This window comes from Pteropus vampyrus, unplaced genomic scaffold, assembly GCF_000151845.1.
Source record: "Pteropus vampyrus isolate Shadow unplaced genomic scaffold, Pvam_2.0 Scaffold43, whole genome shotgun sequence".
NCBI lineage: Eukaryota > Metazoa > Chordata > Mammalia > Chiroptera > Pteropodidae > Pteropus > Pteropus vampyrus.
This window is the reverse complement of record NW_011888824.1, coordinates 7,899,445-7,906,863: the sequence shown is the minus strand read 5'-3', so window position 1 is coordinate 7,906,863 and position 7,419 is coordinate 7,899,445.

The following is a 7,419-nucleotide window of genomic DNA, read 5'->3' as shown; positions in this document are numbered from 1 at the left end:
GTTAAATTACATTTAAAATTTAGAAACTGGCTAATATCTTACAATGGTCAATATTTTGACAAGTGCCTGCATGATGCTACCTCAAGAGCAAATTAAACAAACAATTGAACCAAATGCAAAAATCAAGAAACGCAATCTACTATTTGCTGAGTAATCTTGCCTGTGGCTAGAAAAATATATATATAACAGCTGACATTTGTTTGAATCCATCCTCCTAGATACAAGTTACTAGTTTGACCTTATATTTCTGCGCCGCTATTAACGATGATCAAAGCATCCAATGACGAATTATACAGGGATCATTGCAAAAAATAATGTTTGTTGGAGACTAGTTAGGTCAAATCATGGGGGCAAACAGACTTATTAAGTACAAAATTAGTAATGTTGAAAGATTTTTTTCTGTTTCTGAGTTTGTTACATCTATAGTAAAAACAATATAACACAAAACACTGAATTGTTACCTTCTATTATTTTATGTTGCCATTTTTCTATAGAACAACACAGATAAATTTCATCAGAAATTTATCATTAGTCTTTTTCAATATGTGATTTCATTTTTTTCTTGTTAAGTAACAGAATTTTAACTAGCTAAGAGTCCTTTCTAATTCAATAATAAAAATAACAAGAAAAATATAACAATTCACTCAACAAAGATTCAGATAACTAAGTTTTCTATTCCATTAAGGAAAGGGTGAATGAGTGGCTATGTGCAATTCAACTGTGAGATACCTTCTCTAGCTAAGTAAATGCTTATTTATAAATGATCTACAGAAAACTGAAGCATATAAAGAATCAGAAATACTCCCAACAGAAATTCCATGAATTTTTGACACACTCCAAGCTCTTCATCCCCGAGAAATATTTTATATAGAGAAGTGTACTAAATTCTTCCAACAGTGCACTTTCCAGCCGCTCCAAGTAATACATCTTGTCCTTGTATGTGAGAAAGTGTTTAGTAAAACCAGATGGCCAACTGTTTTCCTATCCTGAAGCACTTAAAGCTGGGAAGAATATATCTGAGGTCAAAAACCTTACTGATCCTAATGACATGAACAGACATTTAAAAACACTGGTTCATCCATAATTAGGTTATTTCAGTTATTCTCCACACAAATCTTACTAAATCTTAAGGGCTTTTTATCTGAAAAAATATTATTCTAGTACATACAGACCTCAAACTCCTCCATCTACACCTTTTGTAAAAGTCTGTACAAGATCTATGCTATCATTTTAAGCACTAAGGAACCAACTGGGAAATAAAACTAGAGTTTAACCCAACATTTAATCAATGAATCTTTATTACTGGATATTCTGTGTGTTGCCCCTGAATATTCAACTCAGAAAGGTTCACCCATGCACTAAAATCCAGCTATACCCTGAAATCTGTATGCAAAGACAAGTGGATGTTCTAGACCAGTGGTTCCCAAAAGAATTGACTAGGGATCTCATTAATATGAAGATTCTGACTCAGCAGTTTTAGAGTAGGGCCTGAAGATTTGTGTCTCTAATAAGCTCTCAAAGGATGCCAATGTTGCTAGACTGTGGACCATTTTGAGTAAAAAATTTCCAGGGCTCGACAATGTTCAGAATTCTACTACTGCCATTCCTCCTAACTTCTCCCATGATTTATTTCCAATCTACTTAATCTCTTGTTTATGACCCACCTTTCCTGATACCTGACCCAACTTCTCTTCTATTAACTACTGGTGCATCCATAAAGATTGTAGCTCTATCTCTCCAGCCTCTGTGTTTCTCACCTCAGGTGAAGATTCTTTCTGGTCTCTGGAATTCCTTCCTTCTATTTAACATTACCTCCAGAGCTTTTTTTTTAGGATAACCAGTGTCTAGGTAATAAGAATTGAAAGAAAGGATAAAAGAAAACCCTAAAGTACCAAAAGAGAGTTTAGGAAAGGAAAGATGCCTTTGGAGAATGTGAAATCCATTTGAGAGATATCAAATAATGAAATCTAAAAATCTGTTATCAGTGCAAGATTACATGTATGAGTCAAGTGATCAACCAGTTCTTAGTAGTTTAGAGAGAACAGTAATTAACCAGAGTAGACTAAAGTGGGATGCTTTATGGGAAACAGAAGGGATAAACTCTACTTTAAAAGTTGTATAGGAATAAGATAGGTGAAGTGGTGTGATATGATATTTCAGAGAGAGAGAATAACATAAGCAAAGATGCAAGGGTAGAATAGTTTAAGCAAAGGATATGAGCTGGTCAGTGAATACACGCATCAGAGAGACACAAAGAGTTAATATGAGGCTCCTGAATGCCATGCTAATAAATTTCAGTTCTATTCATAGATGGTGGAAGGCACTTAGTTATAGAAGGGAGTGACATGATTAGGATGATCTTATTTCCCATTTTGCCTAGGACAATTTCAGTTTACACCACTGTCCAGGCATAATTATAATTAATTATTAATATCCTCCATTTCACTTGTAAAGAAATCCAACTTGAACAATAAATTTATATAATCTCTCTAGTAATAATGGAATTAGTATTTTTTTTCAAATGGATTAGAACAGTGCTACTCAGCCCATAGCCTTAACATACCTTGTTTACACATGGAGGACTGTACAGGATGCCAAAAGAGCATATTTGTTTAGTGTGTTATGCTCATTATTAAATGTGGATTAAACTTTTATCAGTTACACATTATATATCTTAGATTTACAAAATATACATTAAGTACAATGACAGCTTATAAATACAATTTATTTTATTTTTACGACTTTTCAAAACAAAGTTCATAGTGGGAAAATTAATAGAGAGGTGTGCAGAAGTGACCACTGAATTAGAATATATTGAGAATAAATTAAGAAGGCAATGGCATCTTGGGAAGTATGGGTAGGGAGCTGATTAGGTTGGCAACAAGCATGAAAAAATAAGTTAGGTGTTAGATACATTTTAGATGGAGAATCAACAGGGCTTGGACCCTACCTGACTGTAAAAGACCAGAAAGAGGGAAAGGTAATGGGTAATTTTTTAATTTTAAGTTTGGATACCTGAAAGAATTAAGAAATATAAATAAGACTGAAGAGTAGGAGGGAGGGAAGTTCTAAAAATGAGTTTATGACATAATCTTCAAGTGGACATGTCCAATAGGTATTTCAATTTATCTTTTTGCCTAAGGACTGGATCCTTCCCTTACATTTTGCACTTATAAAACTAGTATCTATATTTTCCGTCATCTCTTACACATCTTTAGATCTAGAGAAAAGAAAACTCAATGAAAATAAATACTTGCATTTTCGTGGGCATGCCAAATTTCTAGCTTATAGTCCAGTTTCAGAGACACAGAGGTTCAAAACATTTATGTAATTAACTTGACAGGACTTCTTTAAAAATAAGTGATCATCATCAGTAAAATTATCAATTTAAGTTATGGTTCACACTGTGTGAACTTAGATGTAAATAGCCATGCCCAAATTCAATGGCATATAAGAGAGCATTTTTCGTTAAAAATCATATATGAAAGAGGAAAAAACTGGTTTGATTTACATATGTAAGGATTAGTCTGTCTTCTTTATCTAAATTCAGTTCACATCAGCAATTTATTCCTGCTTTACTTTCTCTTCTTTCAATCCCTCAGCCAGACATAATTGCAGTTTATTACGCCTGAACATAAGTGTAAAAGAGACTGGAGAAAGCAGAGTGTTAACTCAACTATTCAAGTTTTCTTGGAGCTAGTCCCTTAAATCCATCCTTCTATTCACTTGCCCTACACTTAGGCTCTTGATAGTCCCCTAAGTCTAGAGACTGCTCAGATTTTGAACCCTGTGGCCTTCCTTGTCCTTGGTCATATGTTCCCTCATGAGTCTTACTAGGATATCTGATTTCCACACTCAAGTACCCCCTGACTTGTTTTCTATCCTAGTGTCTAATAGCATTTCAAACTAAGCCTTTTTGTACTCAGAGATGCTTCTGGACTTCTTGCCACCAGGTAGTTTGATGACATTTGTATCCAACTCAAATCATAATGTTTAAACAGGAAAAAATCTTGCAAAACACACAGTAATTTTATAGATGAGAAAATTGATAGATTAGTCAGAATCATATATCAAATTTGTGGCAAATTTAAGACTAGAAGCCAAACATTATATCCTCTAATTCGAGGCTTTGTTTACCATAAAAGCTTCTTTATTTCTTAGCTGTAGTCCCAGAGCTGAGAAGAAATTTAACAATAATTGTATTTTTATCTTTAGCATAAATATCACCCTAACTTTCATATCCTCTTACTAAGCTTCCTATCTTCTTACTAAGCTTCATTTATAAGACAAAAATAATTCACTTTCACCTGTAAAATTGAGATGCTCCTAGGGTGAAATATGATGGCTACTGAAGCAATTCGCTAAAAACAAATTAAATTCAAGCCAACAGAGAAATAACATATTACCAATTCGAAAAGACATGGGGGATCTAAATGATGCTGAGTAACTATCAAAATGAAAAAGTAGATACAGCTGAAATACATTATCACCTTAGTAATGTTCTTTGAGAACTACTATCATCAAGGAGAAGTTTCATGATATTTTTATACGAAGTTAGAACTTTAAGATTTCCCAGGAGCACAGAACTAATTAGATTGTAAAATAGTGATACAGTACTATTTCAAAAGAATAATTCCACATTCTAAATCACCAACATCGATGCTCTAATAATCTGAAAACTCATTTTTTATACAGACTTTATTTCCTTTTAAAGATAAATTAAACAAACAACAACACAAATACAATATCCCAAACTTGATAGTTGCAAAAAGATAAAAATCACAGTAGAATTCCAGTCTCAAATGCACATCTTGTTCCAGCAACAACCCACATGAATTTTGTTCTTTCCCACTGAAAACCAAAACACTAATTTGAGTGCTTCAAAGCTAGCATGGTTTTTGTGCAAAGCACTTATTTATTGGATGCTTGACATGGAAATAAATCAAGAGATGGTGAAAAAAAATGTTTTGCACAAAAGAGTGAGTATCCAAAATCTGGGTCAATGTATTCTTTCCTTCTCCATTTTCTATTTTCCATTGCAAGCCCCAGGTGGAAAGACTAGACATAAATAATGAGGTGGGAAGAATAAAATTCTGAACATTTAACCTCCCAGGCCCTCGACAGAAATATATCAACAGAAAGGAAAGATAAAAGCTGTGATTTGCTTGGTTTCTCAGGTATCTGAGTAGGTACTTTTTTTTTTTCCTTAAAGTCCTTTAATGTGTGCTTTTCTAGAGATAAAAATAACAAAGTTTCTTATAAAATATCTCTAGAAAATTAACAAAGTGAATTTCATTCAGAAGGCATTAGGTATTCTGCTTTGAGGAAAGTTGATACAGACTTCTGAGCTAATGAAAAGTAAAAAGATATTTCACAGTTACAGCCAACATTAAAAATTACTATGTCTCTGTTAAATATTTTCTCCATCAGTAAGTTATAGCAGCATGGGTAATTTTTCTTCTTATAGTTTTAATCTCACAAATATTCATGGTAATGGGGGAAAGCCCAGTCATAGGTCATTTCCCTTGGTATGCTCCTGAAAATCTCAGGAGGAAAAGTAATCCAATTCATTAAACAACTACTGTTTTCCTGTTTTGATGCTGAGGGCAGTAAATATAATATGTGCAGAAACCTTAGAAAGTAGAACTATTATTGACCTGCTGTTAGTAAGAGACTATTATGATTCAGATTGTGAGCAAATGGCTGAATGAGAATTCAAACCTAAATTTTTCTGACTCCAAAGCCCATTCCTCTACACAGCACTGTGTTACCACTAGTAACTGCAAGTAACTCAACCAAATATGTAAATTAGACAATGATTTATTGCATTTACTCAAAAGACCATATAAGCTCATTTAATTGAATTTACTGATAGCTAGAGAGAAAATAGTTAAATTACTTATTTTAACAGGCTATCCTGTAAAAACAGTGATTATGTTTTTATTAAAATATCACTGATGCATATACAACTAATAAGCTCTTCTGAACAATTTAGAAAAATCCCCAAACTATTCAGTGCATCATGTTTCTAGATATGTATTTACTTGTGCTCTTATTTTTCCCCATATTTCCCTACTAGAAGAGACAGTTAACAACAAGATAATTTCACAGATGAGATTCCAAAGAACTGTCACAAGATGTATCTTCAAGTCAATTTCTATTAATAGATGTATTTGTTCCAACTTTCAGTTTTAAAGAAGTATATACAGAACAACTAACCAGAGACTTGAATACAATATGTGGCCAGGGAATAGTATTTCTGTGTGACATTAACTAGCACATAGAGAGAGCTAAGTCATGTTGACCTCACTGATATCAATCTGTCATCAAGTAAACTATCTGGCTTGAATAATCTATGAACTCTTGATGGTCCCTCCAAAACCCAAGAGTTAGCTATATGTATTAGCTCCAAATACAGTGACATATATTCAGTTACTAAAATCTCAGTCACACATGAAAACATCGGGAAAGCCTTCAAATTTACTTTTGATTAAGAATCACTTTCTGATTTATAGTAAGAGAACAAAAGTGTTGGTTGTTCCTTTATCATGCTGAGACAGCAATAATCCACTTAATATTCAATGATCCGAAGTCTTTTAAAATTAGATATCCACTCCTTTAAGGCTCTGAACTTGGTTTTACTTTAGAAAGAAGTGTTTGGCATTAGGTTCACCTTCCTCAAAGCCACATTACTGCTGAGCAAAATAACAAAACTAGATTATTTAAGTGTGGCAGCCTACTAGGCAGCACATTTCTGAGTGATTATCATAGTGGCTGTTGTAAGTCCACAGGCCAAAAGCAAAGTGATTCACAAGAACTACATAAATCAACTAGAAATTATTTTATTAGGCTTTCATATTGCTGTTAAGAAATAAAATTAATATAGACTAATAAAGAAAAATCTGCTACGTGCTAAACTCTTCATGTGCCTTCTCCTCATTTTTCACAACAGCCTTTAGTTTGAAATGTACCATAGTATAGAAACCATGTATGGAATTCTCTAGCTTGAAATAGAATTCTGTAGCTTGTATCTGGTTTCTGACCACTCTACCAAGTAGATCATCTATGGACAGCAGGAGCATTGTCAAAGTACTCATGTGACAAGTGAGACAAAAGATCATGTATGCAAGGAGGTAAAGAAAGGGAAAAGTATGTTTCATACATTCAAAAAAAATGTCAGCCTCAAAGAACTTTAGAAAAGGCTAATCACAATTTTCAACAGGTAATTTTGAGTTACCTGCTTTGGTAGCTCAAGTGAGCTCCTAATGAGCAGTGTACAACTAACTGTACGCATTGTCAAGGAACCTCAGACTTCTGCCTAGTTCACTTGGAACTTAGTAAATTTCAAAAAAAAAAAGAAATTTAAAGCTTAGTTATAGACCAAAAAGAATATAGTGATAATAACAATAGGTACCATTT